The 9,421-nt window shown below is 41.4% G+C and overlaps 1 long non-coding RNA gene across 3 annotated transcripts in view; it reads right to left on the bottom strand.

Moving 5' to 3' along the window:
• Nucleotides 1-407: 407 nt before the first annotated feature.
• Nucleotides 408-9,421, bottom strand: part of Gm12061 — a 24,763-nt gene continuing 15,749 nt past the window's right edge. For 2 of the 3 annotated variants that reach the window (XR_003949866.1, XR_872317.3), the window contains 2 exons: nucleotides 2,500-2,694; nucleotides 408-447 (listed from right to left, as the gene is read on the bottom strand). This is a non-coding gene — a long non-coding RNA (predicted gene 12061). Of the gene's footprint in view, nucleotides 448-2,499; nucleotides 2,695-8,768; nucleotides 8,842-9,421 lie in introns of those variants that run through there. The other variant, XR_872316.1, reaches the window with a different exon arrangement.

The following is a 9,421-nucleotide window of genomic DNA, read 5'->3' as shown; positions in this document are numbered from 1 at the left end:
CAAGAACAGTTAGCCAGAAGCAGAGGTACAGAAACTAGAAGACAAAGTTAGTAAATTTTGAGACTTACTCTGAATTCTATGGACTTTGATGGATTGGGCCTTTGTTTTAGTTTTTGGCAAGTGATATTGTCTATGTGCTCAATTTTATAGCCTGAATGGCATTTCCCTCGTGGAGTCAGTTGTGCTAAGGTCTGCTCTGTTAATAGCCCCCTGAGAATGTTTCACTTCTATAATCAATTTCACCTATCTTCTACTCTATCTGTCTTAGGGTTTTACTGTTGTGAACAGATGCAATGACCAAGGCAACTCTTATACGTACAACATTTAATTGGGGTGGCTTACAGGTTCCAAGGTTCAGTCGATTATCATCAAGGTGGGAGCATGGCAATGTTCAGGCAGGCATGAGACTGGAGGAGCTGAGAGTTCCACCACTTGTTCCAAAGACAGCTAGGAGAAGATTGGCTCCCATGTGGTTAGGAGGATGATCTTAAAGCCCGTGCCCACAGTGACACACTTCCCCCAACAATGCCACACCTCCAAAGAGTGACACTCCCAGAGCCAAGCATATTCAAACTATCATACTAGCTATCTACCCATCTATCTCCATCTCTATCTCTTACATAAACATACTCTCACATACACAGAAACTTTCTTTCACACAGTCTCACATATACCTCTCTTACACACTCTCTCTCTGACACACACACACAGACATATGCTCTCTCACATACAGATTCTCTCTCACAAACATTGTCTCATACAAACGCACGCACACACACACACACATCTCTCTCAGACACACATATATACACATACACTCACTCTCTCACACACACTCATATACATATATTCATACTTTCCCATATACTCATACATATATATTCATACACTTTCTCTCACACACATATACACACATACACACACACACACATACATGCATACACACACACATACATGCATACACACACACACACCTGACTTAGAATTCATCAGTTGATTCTGCCTTTGACCAAGTTCCTTCTTTAACCTTATTTCTGATTTTCCCAAACTTCTATATGATCAATCATCCTGTGTAAATAACCTTATCAATGTGACAGCAAAATCTATGTGGAAGCCATGTGATTTTGGTTTCACTGTTTATGTTGGAATATTTGTTTTCAAAATGAAAGTGTTTTATATATAACTTGGAGAAAATTTTCTTCATGTGCCTTCTAATTGGAAGTTTTACCTGTTGGATGAAATACAATTGTATATTTATTACTGAAGTACTAAAATGTTATACTAATCAATGGTGTCTATAAAGACACTAATTTTACATACAAAATCAGTTGTAACAAGAGAGAGGCACTTGGGTTCAATCTCTAGCACAGAAACAAAGCAAGTTTAAGGCTTTCAAATGGTTCAACTAATAAACAAATAGATTGGCAGAAAATATAAAAATGTGGACAGAATGTAGTAGCTATAGGTCACTTTATGTTCTTTTGGAGCTAATTTGCTTAAAATGTTAAATAATAAGAGGTTCAAGATGTCAGCATCCACTGGTGCCCGCAGGGCTTAGCGGATACTCTGAGGAGCCTCAGAGACCTACAGAGGCTTTGAGGGGCGATGTGGTAACTGAAACTACTGAAAAGAGGCAGGTTTTATGGGAAGATGCTTTTTAAAAAATCTTTTTTCATGGATTCAGGGGAAAAAAAGATGGTCTGGAGCTTGCGCAGGTACCCAAACGCGCTGCCCAGGCCCCAATCACCCTGACTCTGAGCAACAGCAGGATGTCCAAGATGAGAAACAGTCTTCTGGACTGAGCCTCTTCCAAACACCTTCATGGTCCATGCTTCAGTAGATGTCTATATGGATGTCCATGACCCATGCTGCCACTGGAGGCCATGTTAATGTCCATGGTCAAGGCTGCCATTAGGAGACCATGTCTGTGCTGTGCTCTTTGTTGGAGTGATGTTTTTATACACTGCGTGAAGATGTGTTCCTGTCCTTTCTTGCCTCCCTAAGGCACCTTCTGATTGGTGAAAATAAAAAAATTTTATGGCCTATAGCAAAAGGCAAGATAGTAAGGTGGGCTATCCAGCAGAGAGAGAAACTTTGGGAGTCAGATGAGGGAGATTCACCACCCAGACTCAGAGGGGAAACTGAGGAGAGGTAACCAGCCACATGGAAGAATTTAGATTAGTATAAACAGGATAATTGGGTTATGAGCCAGTGGGAAACAAGTCTAGCATAAGGTCTACGCATTTATTATAAGCCTCTGTGCCATTTTTTGGGAACAAGGGCAGGATTAGAAAGGCTCATGGTTACAGATCTGTGCTGCTGTGGCTGCTATGGACAAGGAAACTTCTGTTGCAGAGTTGTCAATGGTTTCAGACTCATAACTGAGAATGAGGGCTTCTAGGACAGTACCTTACCCTCCCTCTCTCCCCCCCCCTCTCCCCCTCCCCATTCCCCTCCTCCTTCCTCTTCCCCCCAGAAACCACAGAAAAGAGTCCTTACTTAGATAGTGATAAAGATGCTGAAGTGAAGCTCTTCGGAGTTAATGGTTTCTGGTCCAGGTTGGGAAGGACTCTGTTTTCTTTAAGAGGCTGGTCAGTAAGAGTTAGATCATGTTTCAGTGAGTAGTTGGCAACACAAATTGAGCTTGGTGTACTTTTATTTTGGGGTGGTTGGTGCAAGTGTGGAACAGTGTACCTAAAAAGAATGGAAAGCAAGAATGATTGGGGTGCATTGTATGAAATTCCAAAATAATTAATAAAAATATTATGTTGGGGAATAGAAATGTGAAATAATAATAAAATGCAGAATAAGAAGAACTGGACTACTATATCAGTCTACTATTAAAAATAATAGAACTCTAGTATTTCTAGAGGTAGCTGGTGAAGTAGACTGCATCCATAGCACAAAGTGCCAATAAGAACCTCTTGATTCTGCTCGAATGGCTGAGAAGCACCTAAAGAAATGTTCAAAGTCCTTAGTGACCAAAGAAATGCAAATCAAAATGACCCTGAGATTCCACCTTATACCAGTCAGAATGGCTAAGATCAAACCTCAGGTGACAACACATGTTGGAGAGAATGTGGAGAAAGAGGAGCACTCCTCCATTGCTAGTGGGATTGCAAACTGGTACAACCACTCTGGAAATCAATCTGGAGGTTCCTCAGAAAATTGGAAGTAGATCTACCTGAAGACCCAGTTATATCACTCTTGGGAATATATCCAAAAGATGCCCCACCATGCCAAGGGGGGCATGTATTCCACTATGTTCATAGTGGCCTTATTTGTGATAGACAGAAGATGGAAACAACCCAGATGTCAAAAGGCAGAAAAATGGATACAGAAAATGTGGTTCATTAACACAATTGAATACTACTCAGTTATTAAGAAGCTGAGTTTTGCAGGCAAATGGATGGAACTAGAAAATATCATCCTGAGTGAGGTAACTCAAAAGGACATGCATGGTATGGACTCACTAATAAATGGATATTAGCCACACAAAAAAGAGTACAGAATACACAAGATACAGTCCACAGAACTCAAAAAGGTCAACAAGCTGAAGTGCCCAAGTGAGGACGACTCTGTCCCACTTGGGAGAGAGAAGAAAACAATCACAAGTGGGGAGAGAGGGAGGGAGCTGGAAGGGGAAGTGGATTGGCAGGCATTGGGAGGGAGACGGGGAGAGGGGAACCTAATCTGGTATTGAGTGAGAGAAAAGGACTGAAGCTCTGAGGGCTAGCAGAAAGAATGGAAACAGGGAACCTCGGGAGATAGGAGGTTTCAGGGACCCTCCAGAATGTGCTAGAGACCTGGGAGGTGAAAGACTCCCAGGACTCAAAGTGAGGAACTTAGATGAAATGCCCAACAGTAGGGAGAGGGAACTTATAGAGCCCACCTCCAGCAGGAAGACAGAACATCAAGTGAGGGATGGGGTTGCCATCCTACTGTCACAACTCTGACCCATAATTGTTCCTGTCTGAAAGAATTACAGGGATAGAAAAGGAGAGGAGCCTGAGGAAAGAAGGTCCAGTGACAGGCCCAAAGCAGGATTCAGCTCAGGGGGAGGTCCCAAGGCCTGACACTATTACTGAGGCTATTGAACACTCACAAAAAGGGATCTATCATGACTGCCCTCTGAAAGACCCAACAAGCAGCTGAAAGAGTCAGATGCAGTTATTTGCACCCAACCAATGGACAGAAGCAACTGACCACTGTTGTTGAATTAGGGAAGGCTGAAAGAAGCTGAGGAAAAGGGTGATCCTATAGGAGGACCAGCAGTCTTAATTAATCTGGACCCCCGATATCTCTCAAACACTGAACCATCAAACAGCATACACTAGATGATATGAGGCCCCCAAAACACATACAGTAAAGGACTGCCAGGTCTGTGTTCATACAGAGATGATCCACCTAACCCTCAAGAGACTGGAGGGAGTTTAGCAGTCAGGTATAGTGGGAGTTTAGAAGTCAGGTATAGTGGGGAGGGAGGGAGGTGAGGGCATCCACGTGGAGATGGCATGGGCTGGGGTGGGGAAGAGGTGTGTGATGTGGAGCAGTCAGTTCCACATGGGTGGATGGGGAGGGGTGGGGAATGGAATATGGAGTGTAAAAAAATGAATTGCAAATAAAATTAAATAAAAATTAAAAAACCCTCTTGATTTTGATACATCTGATGTTTTGTTAGTCATCTGCAGGATAAAACTCTCCACCCCTTCAGCCATATTTCTCTCCCAGGTTAAAAAATATTTTTAAAATGGCTTAATATTTTCAGGCCTTTATGCTAAACTATTTATGTAAAGGAGACTTTGTAATTTTAAGCTGTACTTTAATTTTTAATTTTCATATATATTACAATGTGTATGGTATGTTACTACATTAGGACATGCCATATAATAACTATAATATTAAATATACACTCAATCAGATTCTGCCAATAGACTGGCTTTAAACAACTACCTTCCTTAACATTACTAAAGTTAGTTATTTAATTCAGTTTGGGCAGTGAGGTTCTTAAGAAAAGAGCAATTTCTTGAGCATTTTTTTTAAATCATGTGAATGTAACTGTTCTGATCCATCTTCTGTCACCATGACAAATACCTATTTGAAGGAGAAACAATTCTTGTTGGTTCATGGTTGCAAAGGTCTAGCCACAGTTGGCTTGCTCCATTGTGTCTGGGGCTATAGTGAAGCAAAGATCATGGCAGAAAGACATGGTAGAACATAACTGTGCATATGTAGAACCCAAATGTAGAATCCAAAATAAATTCAAGACCACTTAGCCCTTTCCCCCCCTCTGAAGGGACTTTCAAAACTATATAGTTTTAGCTGTCAAAATGACCAGACCAAATCTACAGCTGCCAAAACAAGATGAGCTGTTCTCAGAAAAATTCGCCTGCCCTGCTTCGCACTAAATTCCAAGAAAAACATAAGGGCAGGCAGAATGAGTCACTAGGCCAAAGATAGTCACCCTATGCAAACCAACCAATGCCTGAAAGGGTTACTTGCTACACCAATGAGAATAAGCCAGCTAGCCCTGTTGCCTAAATCTGCCCCTTACAAGGTATAAAAGTGTGTTCTTTGTTCAACTAGGATTTCTCCTCTTGCCTGCGTGCTGGGGGTGGGGGAGGGTCGCATTGGCTCAATAAAAATCCTCTTGCAGTTTGCAGTGATGTTGATCTCTGTTGTCTTTGTGAGTGAGGGTCTTTTGGCAGACTCCAACACATAGTGGTAGAGAAGAGGAGCACAGAGACTAGGAATACAGCATTGTTCTCAGAAGTGTACCCTGACCTGAATCCCCAGGTCTTCCAACTAGATCTCACACTCTGCATTCCATTATAGTTCAATAATCTATTTACATTTTACATCCATCAATGGACAGAGCCCCCATGATCTAATTATCTCTGGAGTCACACTTGGAGACACACCCAGAGGTATGCTTCATCAACTACCTAGGTTCCCTTCAGTCCAATCAAGCTTATACTCCTGCTAGGCATGTGGTACACACCTTTAATCCTAGCATGTGGCAGGCAGAGGCAGGCAGATCTCTGTGTGTTCAAAGCCAAGCCTTATCCACAAAAGGTTCCAGGACAGCCACAGAAAGACCTTGTCTAAAAACAAAAAACAAAAAAACCAAAACCAACCAACCAAACAAACAAACAGAAAAACAGAGCAAAACAAAACTACCATATTTTTTTAACTTTTTTTATTAGATATTTTCTTTATTTACATTTCAAATGCTATCCCGAAAGTTCCCTGTACCCTACCCCCACCTTACTCCCCTACCCACCCACTCCCACTTCTTGGCCCTGGCCAAAATTATCATATTAAATACACAATATTTACAAAATTAGTCTTTAACTTAAATATAATAAACAATCCAAGTTGCAATTAAAGGAAAAAACTTTTGAGAAAATAAAGTCTCCAGAGTGCATTTGACTTCATCAAACTTTCACTGTGTTCCATACATAAGAGGGAAAAGCCTTTTGTTATTTCCCAAGTTCTGAACCTAGATACAAAGTTCTTTCTAGAACACAGAGTACAGAAGAGCCTTTTTCTGAATTTCACTTACTGTGTGCAGAAAGCAGTGCTTTTATTGACTGTTGTATGTTTATACATTTGAGCATGTCAAGAAAATATGACATCTTCAAGTTTACAGATTTTATATTATGAAATCATGTGCTGTTCTTGGTGTTTTAAAGAGGCTTTTGGGTCTCCTTAAAGTCAATATCACAGTGAATCTTATTAATAAAACAGTAATAGGACAGAAAGTAACTAGGTGTCATGTAATTGTCACTGTGACATTGCATGGAACAAGCATGATAATTCAGGAATTAAGGGCAATTGATGTTTTGTGTACAACCAAATAAGTGAGACGTAGAATAATGTAATGGGATTACTGGTGCTGAGTTAAATGATGGAACACATGAGAGACTTGAGAGCTCCCTTATTTATCTTTTACTTATTAGGAAAGATACTCAGATAAAATGAGACAGGACTTATATGCTTTCAAGCTACTCGAACAAAAGAAGCCTTAATAATTTGCCCCACAGCAAACAACACCAAGGTAAAAGCCTGAGTAGCAGGTCAATAGATGCTCGCAGAGAATTGCTGTAACCTAGTGAAGAAATAACTAAGTTGGCATAGTGTGCAAATTTGAGTAGTGACATTCCTACATGACACCTGCTGTTGAAAGCCACCTGTTGTCATACTGTGTCAGGGACTGCTTTGAGCATCTGCCTCTGTACTTGCCAGGCTCTGGAAGAGCATCTCAGGAGACAGCTATATCAGGCTCCTGTCAGCAAGCACTTCTTGGCATCCACAATAGTGTCTGTGTTTGTTGTCTGTATATGTGATGCATCCCCAGGTAGGACAGTCTCTGAATGGCCTTTCCTCCAGTCTCTGCTCGACAGTTTGTATTTCCATTAGACAGGAGCAATTAAAACTTTTGGAGATGAGTGGGTGGCCCCATCTCCCAACCTGGAAGCCTTGCCTAACCTCTGGATATGGTCAATACAGAGACTCTTAACTGAGAGTAGTATAGTTGATAGCTCAGCCTTAAGTGGGGCATCTCTACTAACACCCTGCAACCTACCTCAGTGCTCAAGGAACATCATACAAGAGGAGAAGGAGAATGTAGAAGTCATGGGCTGGGGAAGAGGGCTGTGAAGTGCTGCATTGGGACATAATATGGCCACTGTACCCATGAGCTCACTGCATCTATGATTACCTACACAGCATCAAGTAGGCAGATCAGTTGGCATTTCAAAAGGCAGTACCAGGTTGGCTCAGTAGGGAGTGCACAGGGTGGGAGGAATACCCACCTGCTGGAATACCCTAGGAAAGTAGGCAGAAGGAGTTTGGGATTCTTTCAAGGAGCAAGGGAGCACAGTTAGGGAGCATAGAATCAAGATTCAGTGTTAGTGCGTATCATCAAAGAATACATAAAAGATACTCTATTTTAAAAAGTAAACAAAAATTAAACCCAAAGCATAAACAGGAAAAGGGAAAACCAAGAACAGAAATAAATGGAATTTAGTAGGAAAAAAAAAAAAAACAACAGAAAATCAATTAACTAAACAGCCCAAGATTTGAAAACAAACAGTCTAATTGAAGGCAGTAACAAGAATCACAAAGATAAAGAGATAAGGAACACTTTATCATAGAAACAGGAGTGCCATTACTGAGTCTACAGCTGCCAAAGGTATATAAGACAGTATTACTGAGAATGTTTATAAACAAAGTTGACAACTTTAAAAAGGGGGGATACATTCCTTGAAAACTTGAAAGGCAGGGTATGTTGGCTTATTCCTTTAATCCTAGCACTCAGGAGATAGTAATGGGTAGATCTCTGTGAGTTTGAGGCCAGCCTGGTCTATATAGAGAATTCCAGAACAGCAAGAGCTACTTAGAGAACCTGTTTTAAGAAAGAGAGAAAGGAGGGGAGGGGAGGGGACGGGAGGGGAGGGGAGGGGAAGGGGAGGGGAGGGGAGGGGAGGGGAGGGGAGGGGAGGGGAGAGGAGAGGAGAGGAGAGGAGAGGAGAGGAGAGGAGAGGAGAGGAGAGGAGAGGAGAGGAGAGGAGAGGAGAGGAGAGGAGAGAGGAGAGGAGAGGAAAAAGAAAAAAGATGAGAAAGAAGAAAAACTGAAACACACAAACTATCAAAACCCAATCAAGAAGAAATAAACTGAAGACATCTTGGAACCTGTAATGTCTATTCCTGGTTGTCAACTTGACTATCTGGGATGAACTACAGTCCAGAATTGGAGGGTTTACCTGTGATTCACATCTTGAATCTGGGAGATACAAGTTTCTGACCTGGATCTTGGCATAGAGATCTTGAGGCATAGTGGCTATGAATCCCAGGTGTCTAAGGCAAGGAGATCAAGTTCAAGGTCAGTTTAGAACAAAACAAGTCCCAGATCCAGGCATGGTGGTACATACCTTTAATCTGGGCCACACCTTCTGTTGGAGACTTAAAGACATTGGAAGAAGAAAGATTCACTCTTCTTTGCCTTCTTGCATTTACTTTCGAGCACATCTGTTGGAATCTACTAGCCTTGTGGGACTGAACAACTACTAGATCCTTGGACTTCCCATTCACAGCTGACCACTGTTGGGGAGTTGGACTACAGACTGTAAGTCATCATAACAAATTCCCTTACTATATAGAGACTATCCATAAGTTCTGTGACTCTAGAGAACCCTGACTTACACAGAGCCTTTAAAGTATTTGTGATTATAAAATCTCCTGAGAAAGGAAATCACTCATTCCAGAGGGTTCCACTGGAAAATTCAACCACATGTTTAAGGAATTAACACTAAATATACTCAAACTATTCTACAACATAAAGCAAGATGGAATAATCCCCAACTTGCTTCATGAGGGTAAGATTTCTCTGATACAAAAACAAAGACAACGAAAAGAG

Source organism: Mus musculus, chromosome 11, assembly GCF_000001635.26.
Source record: "Mus musculus strain C57BL/6J chromosome 11, GRCm38.p6 C57BL/6J".
In the NCBI taxonomy this organism is placed as follows: domain Eukaryota; kingdom Metazoa; phylum Chordata; class Mammalia; order Rodentia; family Muridae; genus Mus; species Mus musculus.
The sequence above is the reverse complement of the archived record's forward strand: the minus strand, read 5'-3'. Positions and strand labels throughout refer to the sequence as shown.